The sequence below is a fragment of the Gorilla gorilla genome, chromosome 5 (genome assembly GCF_029281585.2).
Source record: "Gorilla gorilla gorilla isolate KB3781 chromosome 5, NHGRI_mGorGor1-v2.1_pri, whole genome shotgun sequence".
In the NCBI taxonomy this organism is placed as follows: domain Eukaryota; kingdom Metazoa; phylum Chordata; class Mammalia; order Primates; family Hominidae; genus Gorilla; species Gorilla gorilla.
Window position 1 is genome coordinate 182,463,220 of NC_073229.2, and position 26,908 is coordinate 182,490,127.

Genomic DNA, 26,908 nt, shown 5'->3' on the forward strand with positions numbered 1-26,908 from the left:
CAGGTGCCTGGCTGGCTGTGACTGCGGATCCCTTGTGCCCCCAGGCCCAGCCTTAGGGTAGGACAGTGCTGATTAACCACCGCCAGGAGCACAACCACATTTTAATGAGTGGTCAAGATACACTGTTACCAGAATGCCTATCAGATTCAGTTGGGCTCTGAGCTCACTGTGTGACCCAAGGCAGATGCAAAGGAAAGTTATTTGAAGAGTAACTTTCTTTCTTTTTATTTATTTATTTATTTATTATTATACTTTAAGTTTTAGGGTACATGTGCACGTTGTGCAGGTTAGTTACATATGTATACATGTGCCATGCTGGTGCGCTGCACCCACTAACTCGTCATCTAGCATTAGGTATATCTCCCAATGCTATCCCTCCCCCCTCCCCCTACCCCACAACAGGCCCCAGAGTGTGATGTTCCCCTTACTGTGTTCATGTGTTCTCATTGTTCAATTCCTACCTGTGAGTGAGAATATGCGGTGTTTGAAGAGTAACTTTCAAAGAAAGGTCACGTATCTCAGAACTTTTGGGAGCTTGGCCAGGGTAGTAAGAAGCTTTTCCCAAACTTGACTCTAGAGCTACAGGCCCGCCAGCTGACAGTCACGATCACGAATGCCACATGAGGGATGTTTCTTATAGCAATTATCATTTTGCAATTATTATGCGGTTTTAATTTCTTCAAGTGTGTTGCCAAAATCTACTGTTTAAAAGTATTTAAACACAACAAAATGGGACTAATTGGACCTGTGGGATTTCAAAGGACAGTGGAAGGGTCCCCATTACCAGATCTCCCTCCTAATGGCTCCCAAATGCCACAGATTTCTAAATAAGCAGCAACATTTTTCATTTCACAATTAGAAAAGATTTTAGAGAAGCATAAAATGCAGGCCTCCCAAAGGGCTGGGAGGCTCATGCCTGTAACCCCAGCCCTTTGGGAAGTCAAGGCAGGAAGACTGGCTTGAGCCTAGGAGCAATACAGGGAGATCTCGTCTCTACAAAAAATTTAAAAAATTAGCCTGGTGTGGTGGTGCACACTTGTGGTCCTAGCTACTTGGGAGGCTGAGCTGGGAGGGTCACTTGAGCCTGGGAGGTTGAGGCTGCAGTGAGCCAAGATTGTACCACTACACTCCAGCCTGAGCAACAGAGCAAGATCCTGTCTCAAAAAAAAATTCATAACAGATGTAATAGATTATTATAAATGAGTTTTAAAAGTTTTAAATCACTTTTGTTCTGAACATGCAGAGGGAGAGTAGATTCCTAAGGGGGCAGGGGTAAGGTAGGGGACAGAAGGCACACACTGAGGGAAACAGGGACAGAAAGAACAGCAAAAATAAGAACGAACAAGGCACAGAGTTTGGCCCACGGTAAGCATTTAATAAAACTTAGCTATTATTATCATTGTTATTTTTCAGAAACAGGGTTTCACTCTGTCGCCCAGGTTGGAGGGCTGTGGCCTGATCACAGCTCACTGCAGCCTCCAACTACTGGGCTTAAGTGATCCTCCCACCTCAGCCACCAAGTAGCAGGGGACTACAGGTGCGTGCCACCACCGTGTCTGGTCTTTAGGTATTATTATTATTATTTTTGAGATGGAGACTCACTCTGTCGCCCAGGGTGGAGTGCAGTGGCACAATCCTGGCTCACTGCAAACTCTGCCCCCCAGGTTCAAGCAATTCTCCTGCTTCAGCCTGCTGAGGAGCTGGGACTACAGGCGGCCGCCACCACGCCAAGCTAATTTTTGTATTTTTATTAGAGACGGGGTTTCACCATGTTCAGGTTGGAGGTATTATTGTTAGTAGTAGTAGTATTTTTTTTTTTGAGACGGAGTTTCGCCCTTTTTGCCCAGGCTGGAGTGCAATGGCACAATCTCAGCTCACTGCAACCTCCGCCTCCTGGATTCAAGCCATTCTTCTACCTCAGCCTCCCGAGTAGCTGGGATTACAGGCATGCGCCACCATGCCCGGCTAATTTTTTGTATTTTTAGTAGAGACAGGGTTTCTCCATGTTGGTCAGGCTGGTCTCAAACTCCCGACCTCAGGTGATCCGCCCACCTTGGCCTTCCAAAGTGCTGAGATTACAGGCGTGAGCCACCACACCTGGCTTATTACTATTATTATTTGAGACAGAGTCTCGCTGTGTCACCCAGGGTGGAGTGCAGTGGCATGATCTCGGCTCACTGCAACCTCTGGGTTGCAAGTGATTCTGGGTTCAAGTGATTCTCCTGCCTCAGCCTCACAAGTAGCTGGGATGACAGGTGTGTGCCACCACGCCCGGCTAATTTTTATATTTTTAGTACAGATGGGGTTTTGTCACGTTGGTCAGGCTGGTCTTGAACTCATGATCACAGGTGACCCACCTGCCTTGGCCTCCCAAAGTACTGGGAATACAGGCATGAGCCACTGTGCTCGGCCCAAGTATTATTTTTTGATTGAGCACCTCTTGTGTGCCAGGCATACAATTTACATATTTCATTTGATTATTTCAACAGCACTGTGAGGGAGATATTGTTTTTTGAATGTATGGCTAAAGACACAGCGTTTGGAATATTGTTCTTGTTTGTCACTTGTTAGTAAGTGGTAGAACCAGGACTTCAGTGAAGATATTTGCTCCAAAGACATTCGCAAAACCACTGACACTGTGCAAAATGACATAGGCAGAAAACAAACTTGAGGGACTTCTCAGTTTTGCTGGGAGTTGGGTGTATTTGTACCCAAGAGTGCTGGATAAGAGAGAGTTTATACCTGTGGGCCTTATGGAAAACTATGGTATTATTAGAAGAGTAGTTTCAAGGTTTGTATTTTTTTTTCATTTTGCAGAAGCAAGAACACCTGTATCATTCAGTGTTGATGGTATTTGTTGTATCATTTTTATACTGTTACACAGATTGTATTTATTAAGTCAAGAAAGTTCATCTTAAATCCTTCTTCTCTTTAGTCTGACAGCAAGGGTCAAAATTTCCATAATTTGCTCCAGGCCAGGGCCAAGCAAATGAATGCTGATCCCTGATCCCTGATCTGTGGTGGGTGGGTGTGTGTGTGTGTGTGTGTGTGTGTGTGTGTGTGTGTGTGTGTGTGTGTGTGTGTGTGAAAGGGTTTAAAAAATGTTATGTATATATTTTGGCCAGGAGTGGTGACTCATGCCTGTAACCAGCACTTTGGGACGCCGAGGTGGGCAGATAACCTGAGGTCAGGAGTTTGAGACCAGCCTGGCCAACATGGTGAAACCTCGTTATCTACTAAAAATACAAAATTAGATGGGCATGGTGGTAGCGCCTGTAATCCCAGCAATCCCAGCTACTCGGGAGGCTGAGGCAGGAGACTTGCTTGAACCTGGGAGGCGGAGGTTGCAGTTGGCAGAGATCACACCACTGCACCCCAGCCTGGGCGACAGAGTGAGACTCCGTCTCAAAAAAACAAAAAAGTTATGCACATATTTTAAAGTAATCCTGTATAGAAATTGTAAATTTTGAAGGCAAGGGCCATATCATATTCTTCCTTTGATCTCTCCACAGTATTTAACATAACATTGAGCACTAAACTGAAGTGCAATACTAATTACATTGAGTGAAGATTATCTTTTAAGGTACTCTAAGATGTAAATGTAGTTTTATTTCTTAAAGTTTTCAAAATTAAGTTTTGGAGTGCTTATAAAATATAATCAAATAATGCTGATCTTAATACTTCTATTAAATGCGTTATACATATATATATTATATATATATAATATATATATATACTCTTTTTGAGACAGGGTCTCACTCTATCACCCAGGCTGGAGTGCAGTGGCGCAATCTCGGCTCCCTGCAACCTCTGCCTCTCGGGGTTCAAAGGATTCTCGTGCCTCAGCCTCCGGAGTAGCTGGGACCACAGTTAAATGCATTATATTTATACGCATTCAAACATGAGGCAACTATTCTTGTTTCAGTTACTTTTAAATTAATATTTAATTTTCTTGTGTTAGAGCCGGGTTTCGCTATGCTCAGGCTGGAGTCCACAGGCATGATTATAGCTCACTGCGGCCCCCAGCTCCTGGTCTCCAGGGATCCACCCGCCTCAGCCTCCGGAGTAGCTGGGACTACACGTCGCGCTTGGCTTACCTTTTTTAAAATAAAAAAAGTCTAGGTAGCATTTGTCAAAATTTGTAAAATTAGGCCAAGTGTGGTGGCTCATGCCTGTAATCTCAACACTTTGGAAGGCAGAGGCAGGAGGATCACTTGGAGCCAGGAGTTCCAGATGAGCCAGGGCAACAGAGCGAAACTCCTACACTTAAAAAAAAAATCACAAATGAGCTGGGCATGGTGGCGGGCACCTGTAGTCCCTAGCTACTCGGGAGGCTGAGGCGAGGCATGGAATTTCAGAATTTAACAAACTCGGTCCAACTTTTTTTTTGACAAAATTCACAGAATCAGGAATTCTTAAGTCTGAAACGGATTCGAAAACTTTTGCAGACAGGCAAAACAGAAAAGAACGCTGAGCCCTTGCGGAAGAGTGGCTGCTATTCCTAACTATATGGGGCCTCTAATGCTTCAAATCAAGGAAAAAAGAATGCTTTTTTCTTAAACTACACGTGTGAAGAGTCACACAATCAGCTATGCTATTTCTTTGCACAAGCTGGAAAAAGGAGAGATTATCAAGTTTCGTTGTTAGCAGGACATCCATCAAATTTAACAGGAGGGGGAAGGCTGTGAATTGTTCTTCCCTGAGTTAAAATGACGCTATCCGGTCCTTTCTCCATGGACAACTGAAGAAGAGATCCTCTGTCTGGGATGTCACCATCGCGGCCACTCGGGTGACCGTTTTCCCGGGGAGCTGCGCGGGTCGGTGGTGCCAGCGCCTCTGTGCTCCCGGCGGCTTTCCTTGTAAGACATAATGGGACTGGGACGTCCACTTCCGGCTCAAACGAAGTTCAGACGGCGCGCAAGCCGCGCGGTGCCCGGGTGCTGAGGCCGTCCCGAGCCAGGAGACTGGAGGCCTAGGCCCGGCACTGTGGGCATCTTGGGCACCGTGGCGCGGTGCGGGCCGGGGGCGGGGGTCTCCCGGGGTGGCGACGCCGGGGGTGCGAGCAGGTGGCCCGGGCAGGCGGCGGCTCCGGTGGCGGGCAGCGCGGCGGCCCGCGGGGTGGCGTGGGGTACGCGAGCCCTGGGCCGTGGAGGGAGGGCGGCCGGGGGGCGCCAACGGCCGGCGGTGGGGGCCGGGGCGGTAGCGCCGGCCGGGGAGGCGCCGCTCGCCGCGCCGGGTCACGTGGCGCGGTCACGTGGCGCGCAGCCGGGCCGGCGGCGGCGGCGGTGAAGGGAGGCGGAGACTCGGCCGAGACGCGGGGGGAGGCGGCGGCGGCGGCGGCGACGCGGGGCTGCTGGAGGGGGAGAGGCACGGAGGAGCCGCTGGGGCTGCCGCCACGGCCGCCCGGAGGTGAGCGGGCGCGGGGCCACTGTCGCCGCCGCGGCGGGCCGGGCGCCGCGCAGTCCCGCGGGAGGGGGCGCCGGCCCGAGCGTCGTCCCTGCCCCGCCGGGCGTGTGTGCCCCTGCGGTGGGCCCCGGGGTCTGCGCGGCGGGCTTGGTGGGCGCGGCGGGCGGGGGTCGGGGCGGTGGCTGCGGGAGTCTTGGGAGGGGGCGGCTCAAGGGGGCGTCTGACCCGGGCCCGGCGGCCGTGGCCGCTGCTTGGCTGTGGGAGCCTTTTGTCTCCGCGTGTGAGAAAATGGGGCGAAAGCTGAGCGCGGGGCGGGCGTGCGTGTGGGGTGGTGCGTGTGGTGTGTGTGTGAGATCGGGAGGCGTTTGGCTTGGAGCCATTTTTTTTTCTTAATTGTGGAGACAGAAAATCCCTGAAAACGGTTTCCCCAGGGAGACTGGGCTGCGCTCCTCCTCTTCCTCCCCGGCGTCGGGCCCGAGCGGCTTCCCTGGCCGCGCCGCCACCTCCCCTGCCGGGCCCGTCTCCCCAGCCCGCCTGCCCCACCTTCCGCGAAGCCCCCGGGCGAGCCGGGTGTCTGCAGAGCGGGCCCGGTCACCTGTCGTGGCAGCTGCATGGAAATCCCGGCGCTTCTGCTGTCTGGAGTCTGTGCTGTTTCCTCTGGCAAATCACGGAGATTCTGCTCCGAGCACCAACCCTTCCTCTTTGCCGTGCGCTCCACAACACAGAGCACGACACCGATTCCGAAGTTTGACCCGCTTGGGGCAATTAGCTGGGAGGTGTCTACTTCTTCCTGTGGCGACACCGCTTCAGGGATGGGAAGGTGAGGGTGGTCTGGCTTTGTGGAAGGAAACGAGGGTGACACAGCCCTCTCCGGGGTTGAGGTCCGTTAGGGTCCTAATTCCTTCTACCTGCTGAACTGCCCTTGTCATCAGAAAGTCTCTTAAGACTTTCCCGTCGGGGATAATCAGCTCCCCTCGCCAGGAACTGTCTCCTGGATCTCTTTGGGGTCTCCCCCACGCCCTTTTGTTTTACAGTAGTTCAGCACCTTAAGGATATCCTTTAAGTCATTGCAATAGGCAGGTTTATGAAAAAGCACAGAGGAAGTTATTTCCAAGGTTTTGAAGGACGTAAAAACCCGTTGCGGGTGTGGGTGTGGGTCCCTTCCTTTGTGCCTCTTCCTCCGTGTCTGGGGTCTCCATTTCTTAGTTGAAGTTCTTGCAGACAAACCCGCTGGGAATGGTGCGGTGGTCCTGGAAAGTTCTCCCCGGGCTCCGCAGCGCCAGATTGCTGGGGTGTGAGGTTGTGATGGATGAGAAGTGACAGGGCACCTTGCACATAGCCACACTGCAATCCAGAGAGGCCATGGGCACACTCATCTCGCGTTGTGCAGTGATAGCCATGTTCTGAATGGGAGAGTCACAAGTGTCCTGTCTTCTAGTGAAGTCCTTGATAGGTAACTGGCATGGAAGTGATGATATGAATAAATTGTGAATAGCTAAATTTGATGTTTAGTTCTTCAGTTTAAAGAATAGTACTTAATTTGTGTGAAAGTTGTTAGACGATGTGGATTTCCTTTAAGAATTTTAAGAGCTCTATATTAGGGCTGTGGAAGTAGCAGGTTTATTTTATTTATTTTTGCTTTTGCTTTTTACATGATGTGGGGAGGTGTTGGCTTCCGGAGTTAAAGTCCGTAGTGCTGAATTAGAGGGAGGAATATGGAGAAAAATGTTTTCAACACAATGGAACTTTAATACATGGAAGATGATTAGGAAGTCATGATTGCTTCCTGTGGTTGAGAAATACGAACTTTATGCATTTACTATTGTTTATTTTAAAATAATGTCCTCTTCATTTAGAAAGAGTTTGTGTGTATAAATTATATTTATCTTTCAGCCTTGCATATGGAGCTCTAAGAGTGGCAGTTTGGTTATTCACAGTTTTTTACCTACCAAAACTCTGAATAGAAAAAGATGTTTAACCCATAAAGCAATGTGTGGTACCTGAAGCCTGTTTTAAATGGAATCATCCAACATTGATGCTGAGATGGCGAGTAATGAAAGAAGGGTCAAGAGACAGCAGCCTTCCTTCAGGCCAAATTTCAGCCCTCTCACTGGATAGTTTATTGGACAGTGGGAAGCCCAGGTTTTCTTTTTGATTTTGCTATAGATTCCAGTATCTGAATTCAGGAATGTTTGTGGAGTGGCTACCATGTGCATGGCTAAGCTAGGTCGGAATTTTTATTCATCTGTTCTACTCATTTGCAACATCAATTAACAATCTCCTGGAGAGAGTGAAGATAGAGTGGCTCAACTATGCATGTGATTTGTAAAATGCATTTAAAAACTGAGTACAACCTCTTATGAAATGCTGTGATTTAGTTACTGCATGGGTTTCTGTTTAGCATTCTGTGCAGCATTTCAATATTACCAAAAGCCTTACAGAAATTGTACATTTGTCTTTAGTGAGACTTCATGGAATATGTAATTAAAATGTCAAATGTCTTTTAATTTGGCTGAGATAATGTTAATTTAGTTACTAAATTGTAACATACTAAACATACTAATTTTTTGTGGTAAAATGTACATACCATAAAATTTATCATCCTGGCTGGGTGTGGTGGCTCCCGCCTATAATCCCAGTACTTTGGGAGGCTGAGGCAGATGGATCCCTTTAGGCCAGGAGTTCGAGACCAGCCTGGCCAACATGGTGAAACCCTGTCTCTACTAAAAATACAAAAATTAACCAGTTGCTGTGGCACACACCTGTAATCCCAGCTATCTGAGAGGCAGAGGCAAAAGAATTGCTTGAACCCAGGAGGCTGAGTTTGCTGTAAGGTTGCAGTGAGCAGAGGTTGCACCACTGCACTCCAGCCCGGGTGACACAGCGAAACTCTGTCTCAAAGAAAAAGAAAAACAAACTTAAATGTTCAGTGTACAGTTCAGTAGCATTAAGTATATTCACGTTGTCATGCAACACTATCACTTCTGTACAGAACTTTGTTCAGATTCCCAAACTGAAACTCCAGACCTGTTAAACCCCAGCTCTTTCTTTTCCCCTCCCTGCAGCCCCTGGAACCCACCCCTCTATTTTCTATCTCTATGAATTTGACTACTCTAGGTACCTCATGTAAGTGGAATCACACAGTATTTGCCCTTTCATGACTGGCTTATTTCACTTAGTGTGATGTCCTCAGGGTTCGTCCATGTTATAGCATGTGTGAGCATTTGCATCCTTTTGTTCTTGCTGTTGTTGCTAGAGACAAGGTCTCACTATGTTGCCCAGGCTGGTCTTGAACTCTTGGGCTCAAGCAGTCCTCCCAGCTAGGCCTCCTGAAGTGCTTGGTTTACAGGCATGAGCCACCACGCCCAGCCGAATTCCTGTCCTTCTAAAAACTGAATAATATTCCATTGTATGTATATACCACATTTTGTTGATAAACGTTCTAGATTTTTGTATACTAAATGTTAGTAACTGTGGTACTTCATGATGATCAGGAACCTTGTATTTGACCTTAGTGAAAAGACCACGAGGCAATGATCAGGAACTCTGATTAGAAGTTATGGAACACTTACTAAAACAAATTAAATTAATTAAATTAGTTAAAACAAATTCGTTATTGTTTAATGCATAGAAACTCTTTAAAATAAGGACCCATGGGGGATAAAACCAGTAAGTGTGTTAAATCCTTGCTGGGTCCTATCACTTCCCTTCTATATGGATGATGACATTCCAGCACATCTTCCTGAAATTGCGGCTGATGCAGATGTTGTTTTTATTTCCCAGCTAATGTTGTAGTGGTGGTATATTTTGCTGAATGGAAAGGTATATTCATTTATAGGGCTCCTTTAAAATTCAGTAAATCTTAAAGGGAAATGTAGGTAAATGTTAATAGAATTCCAGTATGGGAAAAGTCTTTCTAAGCTTAACACCAAATGGAAACCTATAAAGTAAAAGATTTGACAGCAGTTTTTACAGCATATGTTATTTTCAGTGTCTGTATAGTGAAGAATGGCATGAGCAAAAAGACAAATGACAAACTGGAAAAATACGTGCAACATATATTAAGCATCTCAATTTATATAGACCCTTAAAAATCAATAAGAAAAAGATGAACAGTTCATTAGAAAAATGGGCTAAGGACATGAGCAGATCTTTTTTTCTTTACATTTCAACTTTTTATCATGGAAATCTTTTTTTTCTTGTGGCCATTCATTTAATTAAGTGAAGAACATGAGTGTATTAAGAAAGTTCCTCTTTATCACATGATATTTCTAAGCAGATATTTTGGAATGCTCAGAAGATTCCACTTTCAGTCACCTAAGGCCTCCTAAGACATAATTTAAAGTGGAACTTGAACAGAAAGAAGTGTCTTCAGACTCTAGCTGAAATAGTAGAAGTAGTTTCTGTTTAAATCCTGGAAAACCTTAGATAAGGTTTGTGAAACTGAAAAGAAGATCAAATCAGCACACACAGATAAAGGATACAACAGATACCAAGATGGGTAAATGCCCAATTCTTTTCTTTTCTTTTTCTTTTTCTTTTTTTTTTTTTTGAGATAGGGTCTTGCTCTGTCACCCAGGCTGGAGTGCAGTGGCCCCATCTCGGCTCACTGCAACCTCCGCCTCCCAGTTTCAAGCGATTCTGCCTCAGCCACACGAGTAGCTGGGACTACAGGTGCGTGCCACCACACCCAGCTAATTTTTGTACGTTTAGTAGAGACAGGGTTTCACTGTGTTGGCCAGGCTGGTCTCAAACTCCAGACCTTGTGATCCGCCCACCTCAGCCTCCCAAAGTGCTGGGATTACAGGTGTGAGCCACCATGCCTGGCCATATTTTCAGTCCTCATAATCTGTACAAAGCTATGAGGCAACCAGTAGGCCATATCTCACTAGGCAGACTTTGAGGAAGATGTTTTCCATTTGAAACGCAAGGAATTATTTATGAAAATATGGAGATGAAGAGGGAGCAGTTCTGTGCTTCTTGCTGTATTACCTTTATTATATTCCTAATGTTACCGAGACTAGTTTAAAAACAGCCTTCAACAAGAATATTCTCATCACCAGCCACCTTTTCCACCTTTCTTCTTTTTCTGTTGCTGTTTCTTTTTTGTTGCTGGAGCCCCTGCAGGTCTCTGGTGTCTTGCGGGTATGATGTTACTTGTAGAGGCAGATAGTGTCGCTGCACTGCCAGGTCTTGGGGAGGTGGGTGGGCTACTCACAGTTTTTCTGGCATCCAGTTCAGATGAATCTCCTGCAGTTGCTCCCTGGGTCCCTTTTCCAATCTGATCCTTCTTTTTACCCTTCTTTCTTCCCTGGCAGAAAGAACATTCTTGCATTGGCAGCCATCTTTCTGGATCTGGGGTAACTTTTGGGTCATAATTCTTAGGCAATTTTCCCTTCTTTTTCTTTTTCAAATCTCCCTTTCCTTGTTCCTTTGGTTGACTATCTCTGGTAACTTTTCCACCCTTCCAAATGTACGTAGCACCAGGAGAATTTTCAAGAGCCTCAACATCTACTTTTAGAGACATACTATCTGATGATGGCAAATGTTTACTAAGAGCTGTGCCTTTCTCTGGATCTACAAGTGAGTAAGCAGAAATAAACTGTGCCAGGGTATGAATATCTTTTGGATTTTGTTTCCATAGCTGTTCTAGGTCACTAATTGCCTCCTCCCGCCCATATTTGAGCTTGAAGTTTGCAGCTTCTTTTATCAAGGACAAATGAGCAGGAGATTTGAGCTGATGGTTTTGATACCACCAGATAGCTTGTGTGAAGACATCAATGGTACTATTAAATCTTCTTCATGGCTACACGTGGTCACTAATGCAGACACCATGCCTGGTTTCTGCTTTAACTCCTCTCTGCTTCTCAATATTAGACATGCTAAGAAATATTCTCTTGAGAAATTTTCAACTGTGCCATGGTCAGCTTAATTTCAATTGCATTTTCTTGATGCTGATCTGAAAATTCCTGAAGCAGCTCTATTGCTTTTGTGTGCTGCTTTTCACGCAGAGCTGGGCAGCTTGGGTTAACATAGGTGAGAGATGCTCGGGACTTTGGGAATGTAAACTGGCAGATATTTTGAGGCATTGTTCGGCCTGGTTTGTGTACATAGCAAGTAATGCCTTGTTAAATTGTTGGTTTTTTTTTTTTTGAGATGGTGTCTCGCTCTGTCACCCAGCCTGGAGTGGAGTGGCGTGACCTTGGCTCACCACAACCTGTGCATCTCTGGTTCAAGCAATTCTTCTGCCTCAGCCTCCCGAGTAGCCGGGACTACAGGCACGCACCATCACGCCCAGCTAATTTTTGTATTTTTAGTACAAACGGGGTTTTACCATATTGGCCAGGCTGGTCTCGAACTCCTGACCTTGTGATCTGCCTGCCTCCGCCTCCCAAAGTGCTGGGATTACAGGCATGAGCCACCGCACCAGGCCAGCTTTGTTAAATTCTATAGCTTGTAGTTGTTTCTTGGAAAGCTTAAACTACTCTTTCCGCATTGGTTAATTTCACTTTCTTCTTGGAGTCAAAGACATTTTGGTCCTTGTTAATGGTAATGAAGTTATTTGCAATTACATCTAGTCACCCTACATCCATTGGTTTTAGTTTTATTATTTGATTGTAAAGTTGCAGAGCCTCCTCTGTTCGACCCTGAAGCTGCAGAATATAGGCCATGTGACCGTAAGTGACGGCCAGTCCTGCCTGTGGGTCTTCCTCAGTCTCATCAGTGTCTTCTGATAATGAATGGTGGCAAAGACCTTCAGCTTTTTGTAGGATGTTCATGGCCTGGTTCAGCTGGCCGTGGACTATCCGTGCACATGCAGTGTTGTAGCACAGCTCATGTGTGCCTTCTTGGAAGCCCAGGCTCTCTGGAGCCACTTTTTCCCAATTGCTTTGAGCTGCAACAACTGCTGAAGGGTTTGTTTTCCTCTCCTCATCATAATCATCGTGGGAGTTTCGGACGAGATCTCTTTATGCCACTAAGCATTCATCATAGCATTCCAAACGGTGTAACACTTATCCATAAAGCTCCTTCAGTTTGTCTGTCTGCCGGTTGGTACTTTCTACTGTCTTCAAGGCATTCTCAATTCTGTTGAGCCTGTACTCGCAATATGCCTTTTCAAAGGAGAGAGAGTTATTGGCTAACAGTTTGGTGCAAGTATTGACGACATTCAAGGCTTCTCTGAAACTTCCATTCTGGATAAGGCATATCACTGTACAATGCAGGCCAGTTACATCATCTTTGTGGATCTGCAGTATCTTATTGACAGGCTTGAGAGCACACAGGAAGTTGCTGTTCTGGCCGTACCGGTTCACTTCACTCCACACAGCACAGGCACTGAAACTCCACCCTGCTGCTCACTGTCGCCCAGGCTGGAGTGCAGTGGCGCAATCTTGGCTCACTGCAACCTTCGCCTCCCGGGTTCAAGTGATTCTCCTTGCCCCAGCTTCCCAAGTAGCTGGGATTACAGGTGCCCACCACAACACCCGGCTAATTTTTTTTTTTTTTTTAGTAGAGACAGGGTTTCACTATGTTGGCTAGGCTGGTCTCGAACTCCTGACTTCATGATCCGCCCACCTCGGCCTCCCAAAGTGCTGGGATTGCAGACGTGAGCCACCGCACCCGGCCTATCATGGAAATTTTAAAACATTGCTAACAGTGGAGACTGGTGTAATAAAGCACTGTATCTTGCCCAGCTTTGGCAATTTTAAAACATTACCAGTTTTGTTTGAGCAGTACCTCTCACGTCCCTCCACTTGGATTATTTTAAAGCAAATCAAGCTGTCATATAATTTTGTCTGTAAATATTTTAGTACATGTCTCTAAAAGAAAAAGACCCCTTAAAATAATTACAATACTATTATCTTACCTTAAAAATTTTTTCTTAGTATCATCAGATATCCAATCAATACTCCTTGACTGCAGTATATATTTGTGTGTATGTATGTGTGTGTATGGGCATGTATGTGTGTGTATGGGTGTGTACGTGTGTGGGTGTGTTTATATCATATCATATATATATATATGATTGTTTGAATTAAGATGCAAATAAGGTCCATACATTGCAGTTGGATGGTTTAAAGTCTCTTTTAACCTATAGGTTCTCTATCTTTTTTTTTCTTTGCAACTCTTTATTGAAGAAACTGAATTTTATTCTTTGCATCCTTGTAATGTAAAATATGTTCTTTTATTTCTTGTGTTTCCTATACATTGGTAGTTCATTGTAGAGGCTAAATCAAAAGAATCCAATTTTATTTTTTTGTGAGGGCAGGATTATTTTCATCAGGAAGTCTTCTTTCTTTCTTTTTGTGATACTAGCAACCATTCTTGAATGTTAAGTTGGTCCATGAGTTCAGGAGGGATTACAATATGGTTACATCCTGTCATTTAGTTATTAGCTGAAATAGATTGTGTGTGTGTTTGTGTGTGTGTGTGTGTGTGTGTGTGTGTGTGTGTGTGTGTGTGTAGAAATTCTCCTTTGTCAATTATTTGGTTACCTTGAGGTATAGAGTGTATAGGAAGGGTTTGAAAAGTGTCTGATTATTTCCCTTGATTTACCAGTTTTCAAAGTTATGATTTGGTCCCCTAGCATCCTCCAGTGGTGATGGTTGAGGGTTTTAAATTTTTTCGCATAACATTATGAATGCCTGTTTTAGCATACGTGGTGTGTTTCAGTCCATTGCAGTTACTGTCCTTTCGATGCTCAAATTGCCCCCTCTTTGGGCAGTGTAGGCTTATTTAGGTTGGCACCTGAGTCCTTCTGACATGTCTCTAGTAATCTCATAGCTTCCTTGCTTTGCGGTATGATGAGATGTTTCAGGTTCGTCCTGTATACTTTCTGTTTCAGACATGAAATCAGAGCAGACCATTTTTAAAAGAAAAAAAAACTGTGCAATAAACAAAATGTTCAGTTTTACTGGTCATTAAATAAATAGAATTCAGAGCAAAAGTAGATACCATTTGTTGTGGACTGAGTGTTTGAGTCCCCCTACCCCCCTTCATATGTTGAAGCCCTAAGTCCCAATGTGATAGTATTTGGAAGTGGGGTCCGTAGGAGGTAATTAAGGTTAGATGAGGTCATGAGTGTGGGGCCTTCATATGGGCTTAGTGTCCTTAGAAGAAGAGACACCAGGAGGCTTGCTTTTTTTCTCCCCATGTGAGCACACAGCAGGATGGCAGCTGCCTACAAGCCAGGAAAAAAAGCCTGAGAATGAAACCTACCTTGCTGGTACCTTGATCTTAGACTTTTAGCCTCCAGAACTTTGAGAAATAAATTTCTGTTGTGGCCGGGCATGGTGGCTCATGCCTGTAGTCCTAGCACTTTGGGAGGCTGAGGTGAGACAATCACTTGAGCACAGGAGTTTGAGACCAGCCTGGGCAACATAGCGAGACTTTGTCTCTATTTATTTATTTTTTATTTAAATAATAATAAAAACTAAAAACATAAAAGAAACAAAATAAATTTCTGTTGTTTAAGCCACTCAGTTTATGATTTTATCGCAGCCTGAGCAGACTTAAGACAGCATTTTTCAGTGATTATGTTGGCAATATAATTTAGACACAATTTTTTTATTTTTTTGGAGACAGGGTCTTACTTTGTCACCCAGGCTGGAGTTCAGTGGTGCGATCATGCTTACTGCAGCCTGGCCTCCCAGGTTCAAGCAATCCTCCCTTAGCCTTCTGAGTAGCTGGGACTACAGGCACATATCACCACACCTGGTCAATTAAAATTTTTTTTTTTTTTTTTTAGAGATGAAGCCTCACTATGTTGCCCAGGCTGGTCTTGAACTCCTGGGCTCAAGGGATCCTCCTGCCTTGCCCTCCCGAAGTGTTGGGGTTACAGGTGTGAGCCACCGCACCCGGCCTAGACCCAATTTAGTCCTTTATGGATTTGAAATGATTTGGTAAAGTTTAATATAAAGTATCATGTTATGATGACTTCTGCTGTTTCTTCTCTTGGTGATCTTATTATTTGGGCATCTCCTGGTGTGGAAAGGGAATGATAAGGATGATGGTAATTCTCGGTGCTGGTGCAGATGAAGGGAGGTATGTCCTCTCAGATAGCCTATGTAGACATTGATGCACTCAGTCCAGATAGCTGCTGTTAGATATCACAATGCAAAGTGTGCGTAGCCTTCTACCCAGAAAGTCCACATTTAGTAGGAATTTATTCTGAAGAAATAGTAGGAAATGTTAGAACAGATATATGTACATAGTAAAGAACAGGAAATAACCTTAGACAAGGAATTATTTAAATGGATTATATTACCTTCCTTGCATGCAGCCATTGAAAGTGATGACATGCATTTATAGCAACCAATCTGGAAAGGTACCCACAATATTGAGTGAAAAAGATAGGTTACATAAACATAGGCACAGCACTTGGAAACGTATAGGCACAGAAGATGCTGAACAACTAGGCTTTGAAGGCTGAGCCGAGAGGATCTAAGCTCCAGAAACCACCTAATAGATGTTTGTTTAGGTAACCATGGTCTCAAAGACTGCACCAACTGGTTTAATTCTCCTGTCATAAGATTCAAATTTCCTGGACTGAGCATATGATTGACCTTGAGTAATTTGCCTACCCCTTAGGGGTGTGTGTGTGTGTGTGTGTGTGTGTGTGTGTGTATTGTTCTCAATTGAGATTTCTATAAAGACCATATAGAATGGGGACGGACTCACAAGGAGAGTTGAGGTTATTTTAACTAAAGAAAGGGGAAGACATTCCAGGAAGACAAGGAGATAGATGCTCACTACCTATTTAGCTAAAATTCAATACATCTGGGTCGGGCATGGTGGCTCACGCCTGTAATCCCAGCACTTTGGGAGGCTGAGGTGGGTGGATTATGAGGTCAGGAGATCGAGACCACGGTGAAACCCAGTCTCTACTAAAAATACGAAAAAGGATTAGCCGGGCGTGGTGGCAGGCGCCTGTAGTCCCAGCTACTCAGGAGGCTGAGGCAGGAGAATGGTGTGAACCCAGGAGGCGGAGCTTGCAGTGAGCTGAGATCGCACCACTGCACTCCAGCCTGGGCGACAAAGTGAGACTCCATCTCAAAAAAAAAAAAAAAAAAAAAATTAAATACATTATTTGCTCAGAAACATTAATCACATCTCTATAAAATGACTGCAAACTCTGATAAATAAATGCTTTCTTTTCCCTTTAACCATCTCTTTACCATGGTAGGATCTATACCAGTGAGTCAGCTCTACTTGGTTTCTTGCTTTCATAGAATATAACTGGTGAAAATTAAAATTTTGAATTCATGGATTTAAAAATTTATGCCCTTTTTCCTTTTAAATATGGCTAATTTAGAATCAGTTATTTTTTCTAATGTAAGGAGAAATAACAGTGTTTATACTTATGTGGTGTCAAGGATACTCACCCGTGAGATAAAGAGTATTTTAAGAATAGAATTGAAATGTAGTATTTATGGAAAGCTCCAACAGTAATGGTGTGGTAGGTTATAGAGTGTAGGAAATTATTCTGTAGGTGTGCAGCGGTGCTGTGCAGAGGATATAGATTTATTTGAACATCTTTCTCACTGTTATTATTTTTAATCAGAAACACAATTAGAGTCCAAATGGATTTGAGAGAGCTTTGCAAAAGATACACACTATAATGTAAGATACTGATTTCTCACTTTTTAAAAATTAAAGACTCAATTTAGACTGTAATGGATGGGAAAGGATTTGGAAACATGTTACATGGGGTATTAGGTTATTACCATTATTTCTACTGTTTCTTCCTTTTGTAGTTTTAACATGTATCCCAGTTTGTAATGGGCATATTAGATCCCCTGGGATAAAGTGCTTGTAGAGTCTAATCTATTAATGTCTGGTTAAGTCTAAGAATTTGATCCTTTAAGTCAATCATGGTTTATGAAAGATTTTTTAAGATTTTTATGAAAGAAAGCTATGAAGTCTTAGAGCTTTTATTTGTATGTTTCAGCTATTGATCCAGCTAGTTATTAGTTGGAACACTACATTCTAAAGACTCATTCGTATCTGCTTTCCAAAACTGTTGCTCAGCAATTTTGAATTCTACTTAAATGTTATAGAGTGTTGTCACTAGGTTCAGAATTTTTTCATCCTACTGGATGTTTCTTTTATTAGTTTCTTGTCAAGGACAAAAGGAAGATTAGTTTAAACTTCTTGAGTCAGTTATACCTCTGATTTGTGTGTGTGAATGTTTTTCAGTCCCAGTTAGGGAAGTCAAGAGTTTTGTGTAGGAAGCTCTTACAGGACCATGTTGTTCTCCCCTGCAACTGTGCCTTTCCACTATCTTTGGCTATTAAGAGTGTGTTTACCTCCATGGGGAAATGCACATCATTGTTACGAACAGCTATGGCAAAATGGTAGTGTGAGAGATCCTCAGACAACAAACCGAGCTGTTAGTGCCGGGGCAGTTTTAATATTCATGAAAAGTTGATCAGCAGTGATGTTACCATAGGCTGAGAAAATATACAGGATTATCTTTACACGTAATCAGTTTCTTAAGCTTCAAATGACCCTCTTAGCCACAAAACCGGAGGCACAAATTCAGCTCCAGTGGTTAGAATATCAAGACCTATATCATAAGAAGTTAGGCTTCTGCTGTGCCCACAAAACCCATCAGCCAAAGCTGACATTTTCGGCAGAGTTACTGTTTAGAGTTGTTAAATAATCAGAGAATTTAACTGTTAACTGTATGTTAACAGATTAGAGAATGCCATTAAAATGTGATGCCTGGCCGTGCATGGTGGCTCATGCCTGTAATCCCAGCATTATGGGAGGCTGAGTTGGGTCGATCATTTGAATGCAGGAGTTGGAGACCAGCCTAGACAACATAGCCAGGCCTGGTCTCTTTTTTTTTTTTCTTGAGACGGAGTCTCGCTCTGTTGCCCAGGGTGGAGTGCAGTGGCGCAATCTTGGCTCACTGCAAGCTCTGCCTCCTGGGTTCACGCCATTCTCCTGCCTCAGCCTCCCGAGTAGCTGGGACTATAGGCGCCCGCCACCATGCCCGGCTAATTTTTTTGTATTTTTAGTAGAGACGGGGTTTCATTGTGTTAGCCAGGATGATCTCGATCTCCTGATCTTGTGATCTGCCCACCTCGGCCTCCCAAAGTACTGGGATTACAGGCGTGAGCCACCGTGCCTGGTGCCTGTTCTTTACAGATAATTTAAAAACTAGCTGGGCATGGTGGTGCACCTGTGTCCCCGCTACTTGGAGGCCTGAGGTGGGATGATCGCTTGAGCCTGGGGAGGTTGAGGCTGCAGTGAGCCATGATTGTACCACCGCACTCCAGCCTGGGTAACAGAGCGAGACCCAGTCTCCAAAATAAATAAGTAAGTAAGTAAATAAATAAATAAATAGTGATGCCTGGATTTAATGTATGTGAGAGAAAGAGGTTTAAAGAGGTTGGGTTGCTCAGGCGTGGTGGCTCACACATGTAATCCCAGCACGTTGACAGGTTTAGGTGGAAGGATTGCTTGAGCCCAAGAGTTGGAGACCAGCCTGGGCAACATAGCTAGACCTACTTCATCACTACAACTAATTTAAAAAATTAGCCCGGTGTGGTGGCAAGTGCCTGTGGTCCCAGCTAGGTGGGAGGCTGAGGTGGGAGGATCACTTGAGCCCAGGGAGGTCAAGGCTGGGTGACAGAGCGAGACCCTGTCTCAAAAAAAAAAAAAAAAAAAAGAGGTTGGGTCATAGGAGAAGCCCATAAGATGAATGCGGTTGACACTGAGGTCACCTTTTCCAGGCCTTACAAGTGATTTGAGCCTTTTCCATTTTTATTCTTGCTATATTTTCCCATGAAATGAGAAACTCAGTCTTATGTTTCATATGTAGAAACCACTTTTCTGAGTTAATTTTCTGTTGCCTGAATAATGAAATAAATAATCTAATATTTGAAATGTTCGGGGGTAATGCACAATAACTCTTAATAAAAGACAGAAAGCTCACATTTTGCTTATCTTATTCCATTAGTAATTATTTTTAATACTGGGACAGAAGTGAGAATGAAAGTGGCACACATTCTGTTTCGTCTTTTTACCCAGCTTTGCCTCTGAGGGACTTGGGAATAAATTAGGTAGTGTAGGATTGGGATGCTGCCCAGAATCTATCTATTGTAGCTTGCTCTAATGCATCAGTTCCCAGCCTTTTTGGATTTGTGACATTCTATTTGTGTTTGATTTTGCATCTCCCTCCTCACAACTTCAATGGCTGTGACAGCCGGGTCTGTGTTATCAGTGGAGAGCAAAGTGCTGATAGGAACTCCACAAATTTTCTCTCTCATTCAGTTTTATCTTAATTACATTAACCTTTAATTTTAACTATCACTTTCAGACTTTTTCTGGACCATTAACAAGCTGCTCAATTACATTGCTATATGGAATATGTTTATTTAAAGTTTTTGACCAATTAAAATGCCTTGAAAAATTTTGTGATACAGTATAAAAAGTAGTCAGTGATAGTGAGAATTGTATTTTATGTGCATTTTTGTGCAAGAAATTTGATAGAGTAATATTAAGTATCATTTGGTCCCTGCTAGGCTAAAACTGCTTCTTTTTTTGAGACGGAGTCTTGCTCTGTCACCCAGGCTGGAGTACAGTGGCACAATCATAGCTTGCTGCACCTTGATTTCCCTGACTCAAGTAATCCTTCCATCTTGGCCTCCCAAAGTGCTGGGATTAGAGACATGAGCCACCATTCCTAGTTAAAATGCGTTTCTTTTCTTTTCTTTTTTTTTTTTTTTTTGTTTTGAGACGGAGTGTCGCTCTGTTGCCAGGCTGGAGTGCAGTGGCACGATCTTGGCTTACTGCAGCCTCCGCCTCCCGAGTTCAAGCGATTCTTCTGTCTCAGCCTCCCGAGTAGCTGGGACTACAGGCGCCTGCCACCACACCCAGCTAATTTTTGTAGTTTTAGTAGAGACTGGATTTCACCATGTTGGCCAGGATGATCTCGATCTCTTGACCTCGTGATCTGCCTGCCTTGGCCTCCCAAAGTGCTGGGATTACAGGCATGAGCCACTATACCTGGCGCCAAAATGCTTTTCTTTAGAGAGGTACATAGAAGGAATAATGTTTATGAGGTGCTTTGAAATCAGCTTTCTATAAATTTATTGTAAAATAGAGAAGTCTCAAGGTTGACCATATGGTTCAGAAATGGTAGGAGTATTGTTCTTAATTCTGAGAGCCTTGGGATACCACATTTTTTCTTCCCTTTCTTAGCTTTGTTTTCTGTGTTTTGCAAATACCTCTTGTCTCCTTGGCTGACTGATGGTCATATAAATGGAATCTCCTTGGCTGTCCTTCACCAATGTTTAGTTGGTGAAGTTCTTTCTCCCCCACATGACCGAGAAAAATGGCATGTGATTTTACTAATAGGGAATTGATCTGTTACTCTGATGTATACAAGACAGCCAAAACTTGATGTATACAAGGAAGCACTATCAGGTGAGTGATACCAATGATCTGTGGAGGTCAGTTTAAGCCAATGACTTCCCCCTTTTAATTTTCATCACTTATTCATTATTTATTACCAAACCTTTCACTAGATTGTTAATGACTAGCAGAATTGGTTTTGCTCCTTTGGTGTTGAGTGATAGAGTGGACCCCAGATGAGATGTCCCACGAAGGAGGCAGACAGGGGAGGCTGGGCTCATTCACAAATTAGATCACAAAAGAGCCCTGAGAAATTAAGATTTGGTTAATTCCTTTCTCTTCATTTTGTGTCCGCCTGGCCTTAAGTACTGTCTGTTACCACATAATATTATTTTGAGAAGCAGATTATTAATATTTTATAGCATGGGTTTATCTAATGTTATTGAAAGATTGTTAATCAGCTGGGATGCATACCTTCAGCTACTGAATTTTTAGTTCAGTGGTTTAATACGGTCGTACTCTTCTGTGTGAAAAATATTTTGTTTCTTGGCTTCTGTATTCATGTGTGGAACTTCATTGTCATGTGAGATTTACAAGCTTCTGCCTCTTAATTCTTAATATAACTAATATTTTTAATATGATTCTAACTTAGACTTAATATAAACTATTTTTTATATATGGGGACATTTGAAAGAAGTACACTGTCTCTTCTAATTCTCTGGTCTCTTTGTACATTTAAAAACACACAGAAATAACAATCAAAAAATTCCTGAGATAGACTGGCTCTAATGTAAACTGCTGAGTTATGAGTAACTGTATTTTATTTTAAAAGATGCTTTTTCTTTGGATATGTGAGTCTCTAAAAATCCAGGTAAATGGGGCTCCAGGTGGAAAATGACTGCTCGCCTGCATTGAAGCTTTTCCACTTCCCTCTTCTGGTGCTGATTGGCTGGTGCTGAAATTTGAGTCTAGTTTTGACAGTGCAGAGTCTTTGCACTCCTTAGTCTTTTCTCAGGATCCCCACTTCTGGTTTGACCAGATCACTATTGTAGGCACCAAGTAGCTAAGCTTGACATACTGAGCTCAAAGAGGAAAGCTTTTAGATTCTAGAAGATTTTGGCTAGGAATAGTCAGATTAAACAGAGGTTAGCTGCATTGAAGCTCCACTTTCTCTAGCAGAACTCTCAGGCTGCAGAGAACCCAGAGGGTTTGGATGGTTGGGACAAAACGTAGTTGAAGGAGATTCTGAATGTGAGTTTGGATGGTTTTGAAATGTGTGAAGCAGTTGTAGCAGATAGAGCATCTAGGCCTGTAGCATTTCCTTTTTTTAAGTTTATGGAGTTTACTGTGTTACCTCTTAGGTGTATAAGTATTTTTCATGGTTGGTTGCCTTGTAACTCTATGTTCATGACATATTTTGATGTGTAAAAGTTTATTCTGTGTAGTCAAACCTATCGATCTTTTTTCCATTGTTTCTACCTTGATTTGTTTAGAAAGTCTTTTTCCCATAGAATGTTTTTTCTTTTTTTTTTTTCTTGAGCAGATGTTGGGTATTTTTAATTTTTTTATAAGCTTTTGTTTATTTACTTTTTTAGGTGGAGTCTCGCCCTGTCACCCAGGCTGGAATGCAGTGGTATGATCTCAGCTCACTGCAGCCTTCGCCTCCTGGGTTCAAGCGATTCTCCTGTCTCAGCCTCCCAAGTAGCTGGGACTAAAGGTGCGCACCACCATGCCCAGCTAATTTTTGTATTTTCAGTAGAGACGAGGTTTCACCACGTTGGCCAGGATGGTCTCGATCTCTTGACCTCATGATCTGCCTGCCTCGGCCTCCCAAAGCGCTGGGATTACAGGTGTGAGCCACCGCGCCCAGCCAGCATCTTACGTAACTAGAGCATTTGTCAAAACTAAGAAATTAACATTGGTACATTATTATTAATTGAACACTAGACTTCTTTCAGATTTTGCCAGTTTTTTCTTTTTTTCCCCTTATTTTAGTGAAAGCAAGTTTATTAAGAAAGTAAAGAAACAAAAGAATGGCCACTCCATAGGCAGAGCAGCCCGGTTTTTTCACTAATGTACTTTTTCCAGGTTACCACATTGGATTTAGATGGGGTAGGTTTTTCTATCCGCATTTGTATAGAACTTTACAGCTTTACAGTTCAGAGTCCTTTCACACACATATGGTAATTTAGATGGAAAATAATCTTAGGCATTGGTCTTATTAGACACATCTGCTCCATGAAGCTTATGCGTTGGCAGGGATGCTGCTTTGCATGTGTGAGGCCACAAGAAACTTGGGCATAGAAATCCCATGCAAATTGTCAGTCACTGCTTCTATTTTCCATTATTTGTTCATCTTAATTCCCTAGGATGTTTTGCTCTCACTCTGCTGTCTCGTTCTTCTTTTGCCTGGACGTGAGTGGAAAATTAGGATATGTTGTTGCTGATTTTTAAGTCTAGGAGAGAAAGTCACCCTCACTGTGAGGAAGAGTGTATTCCTATACATCACCCTCCAGGATCTAGGTGCGAGACATGACCAGTCTTCCAACTTTATTGCCTAGACGAGACATGTTGCCTGAATAAACACATGTCTTACTCTTCAGATAGGTTTGGAAATCTCTGTAGCCTGCTCTCCTGTCTCTGCCCTGCCGTAAGTGGAGACAGATGGACAAAACTAAGAGATGGAGAGGGCGGGCACGGAATTAGGCAGAGCAGGCTGCATGTTGAGTGGCTTCATGTCAGGTGGGCTGCCTGGTCAAAAGAGCGTTAGCAGGGAGGCCTTAGATGCCTCTGGATTTATTATCTTGTGGCTTCTCAGCTTACACCTGTTAATGTTAGTTGACCTGAGCTTTCTCATGGGTGACCAGTAGTAGCTTCTATTTGTGCATTCAAATAATCCCCCCTCTTTCTAACTAAAACACTTTTTTTGATTTTCTTAACATTTTCTGACCTACAAAACACCACTGCCCTACCTTTCCATATAGAAGACAGAATCTGCCGAGCATGGTGGCTCATGCCTTTAATCCCAGCACTTTGGGAGGCCAAGGTGGGCGGATCACCTGAGATCAGGAGTTCGAGACCAGACTGGCCAACATGGCGAAACTCCGTCTCTACTAAAAATAGAAAAATTATTAGCTGGGCTAGGTGGCAGGCACCTGTAATCACAGCTACTCGGAAGGCTGAGGCAGGGAGAATTGCTTGAACCCAGGAGTCGGAGGTTGTAGTGAGCTGAGATTGCCCCACTGTACTCCAGCCTGGGTGATAGAGCAAGACTCTGTCTCAAAAAAAAAAAAGAAAACAGTGAGAATCTGATTATTGTGCATGCCTATGGAGGAGGGGTCAAGGAAAGAGTGGAGAAGGGAATCCTAGTTTTGGCCTCCAACCAAGTCATTAGTAAATCAGTGGAGACAGAGTCTTGCTCTGTGGCCCAGGCTGGAGTGCAATGGCATGATCTCGGCTCACTGCAGCCTCCGCCTTCTGGGTTTAAATGATTCTCATGACTCAGCCTCCTGAATAGCTGGGATTACAGGAATGCGCCACCATGCCTGGCTAATTTTTGTATTTTTAGTAGAGATGGGGTTTTGCCATGTTGGCCAGGCTGGTCTCAAACTCCTGACCTCAAGTGATCTACCAGCCTTGGCCTCCCAAAGTGCTGGGATTACAAGCGTGAGCCACCACACCCAGCCCAGAAACACCATTTTTAAGGTAGATGTCCATTAGTAGATTACACATACTTCAGTTTGGCCAGATAAGAGTGTTGGCCTTTTCTCCAAGGAGTTTTTCTGAATGGTTTGTGACGTTTTCCACTGTAAGTGATAATCATTGCTTACTTATGTTTAACACCTAGTTTACAAAGTATTTTTCCACATATGCCATTTCATTTGGTCTTCACAGCAACCTTGCACAATATGTCAAGCACATATTTTTGTATTTTATGAGAAAACTAAGGCTGAGATTTGCCTGTAGTCATGAGATGTTAAGCAGAAGTCTTGACACTTGAGTCTGCATCTCCTGATTAAAAACTCTGTGTCCCGGCCAGGTGCCGTGGCTCACGCTTGTAATCCCAGCACTTTGGGAGGCTGAGGTGGGTGGATCACCCGAGACCGGCAGTTCCAGACCAGCCTGGCCAACATGGCGAAACCCTGTCTCTACTAAAAGTACAAAAATTAACTGGGCATGGTGTCAGGTGCCTGTAGTCCCAGCTACTCAGGAGGCTGAGTCAGGAGAATCGCTTGAACCCAGGAGGTGGAGGTTGCAGTGAGCTGAGATTGCGCCACTGCACTCCAGCCTGGGTGACAGAGTGAGACTCTGTCTCAAAAACAAAACAAAACAAAAACAACAAAAAAACTCTGTGTCCCTCCTCTTACTCCCTCACCCCCACCCCGTGGCCTCCCTCTGCATGGATCCTGTCATGTTTATGGATCCCACTGCAGGTGTTGCTGGAGGGGGCTTTCTCTTGGCAGTTGTAGACACTGTTGGGGACCAGAGCATGTACCCTAAATTGATAACCGGCAGACCCTATCGAGTGCATATCTAATGTTGTTTCTTCCCTTCTTTCTAAGTAGAATTGGAATTTTGTTTAGAGAGTCTCTTGTCTCCTGTGTGACTCTGGGGAAGGTGATCTTATCCCTAGCACTGGGGTAAATCCTGACTGGTTTCAGCTAGTCACATGGGTCCCATTCTCCGTAGGTGATGACTGTAGGGGTGAGCCAGAGACCTAGTTCTGGTCAGTGAGATTAGTGGGAGGTCTTTCCAGAGGTTCTGGAAAACTCAGCCTTACAGCAACAACTCTAGGAAAGGTGGCCTTTTCTTCCTCTGAAAGTTGTCATGTCTGGGTGTGGCGCCTGGAACTGTTACAATTGTTTTGCTACTGGTCTGAGCATGAAGCCAACATCAGGGTAAGGACTGAGCCAAGCCAACAGCAGAGAGAACTCTGCAGAGCCCCAGTGCACCATGCCTGGCATCCACTAACCTTGGACTTGTTCTGTGAAATAAATTTTCTTATTGTTTACGCCAATTTAAGTTAGGATTATCTGTTATTTGCAACCGAAGATGTGCTAACTGATGCAATAGCTGTCATTCTTTCCCTCATTGCATGAAGAAGTACAGGGTATAAAGGCAGAATTGATCTAGTCGGAAGGTCAGAGGTGGCTTCCCTGGGGAAATGCAGAGGCCTTGGTGGGAGAGATCCCTTTTCTTGCTGGGCCTTGTGTGCCACATTTAAGGATTTTGGTCTTTATCACAAGAGCAGAGCCTGTTACAGGTTTAAGTACTGGGCTATGGCATGAATGCAGTGAACTCTTAACTATTTAAAGTAACTCTCTAGTTACTTAAGCTACTCCTCCTGAAGAACACCTTGGCTTAACATTCCAGAGTTGAGTTTGATTTGCTGAGCAGGCAAGGAGCAGTCAGTGGTTAAGGCTTTGGTGATTAGTAGGTGTGTCCAGAAAGCACAGAAGAGCATCTTTGCTTGGAATCTGATGAAGTGAACAGCCCAGATTGTTTTCTTTTTTCTTTGCCAGTGCGTGCATGTGTGTATGTGTTTATGTATGTATGTGTATATATAACTTCTGTGTGTGCGTGTATACGTGGTATGTATACTAACATGTACACACATATACCACACACACACAGGCAGCTTTCATGTTTTCTACTTTAAGGGTAACTTGTGAACAGCCTGTTCTCTAAGTCTTTGATCACTTCAATAAAAAAGTTGCAGCCGAGAAACCAAGAAACCTGTTGGCGGTTATAAAAACAAGATTGGTGGTCTTATTGTAAATAAAATGTTGAGGATGTATTAATATGTCTGAAATTGAACTTTTTAGCATTTCCAAAAGTTTTCCTTTAGATTTGATATAAGATCTGCTCTCACTCTTATACATATGGATATATTAGCAAAACTGGATTACAGCCCAGTGTAATCCAGCAGGGAACCTGTCTGAACCATATAGTGGAACTGCAATGAAAAGCTACAGTCTTCTTGTAATTATATTAGGACATGATGTCGTCCCTCCCTATGTTTATTAATTAGTGGAGTTGTAATGAGACTTCCCCCCTATGCTTTTAAGGATGCTGATCAGTGGGCATCCAGGCAGGATTTTAGTTGTGTTTGGGAGCCTTCTGTGTAAAGGTGGGA

At 43.8% G+C, this 26,908-nt stretch overlaps 1 protein-coding gene and 1 pseudogene across 4 annotated transcripts in view; one reads left to right on the forward strand and one right to left on the reverse strand.

The window, feature by feature from the left end:
- The first annotated feature begins 5,288 nt into the window (after nt 1-5,288).
- The window catches only part of TULP4 (TUB like protein 4), a 273,493-nt gene continuing 251,873 nt past the window's right edge, over nt 5,289-26,908 (forward strand). For 2 of the 4 annotated variants that reach the window (XM_063707985.1, XM_063707986.1), the window contains exon 1: nt 5,289-5,409. The gene's annotated coding sequence lies outside the window, so the exon portion shown is untranslated. The remainder of the gene's footprint in view (nt 5,410-26,908) is intronic. The other 2 variants (XM_031012088.3, XM_055391002.2) reach the window with 2 other exon arrangements.
- The window catches only part of LOC115934996 (signal recognition particle subunit SRP72-like), a 61,120-nt pseudogene continuing 44,597 nt past the window's right edge, over nt 10,386-26,908 (reverse strand).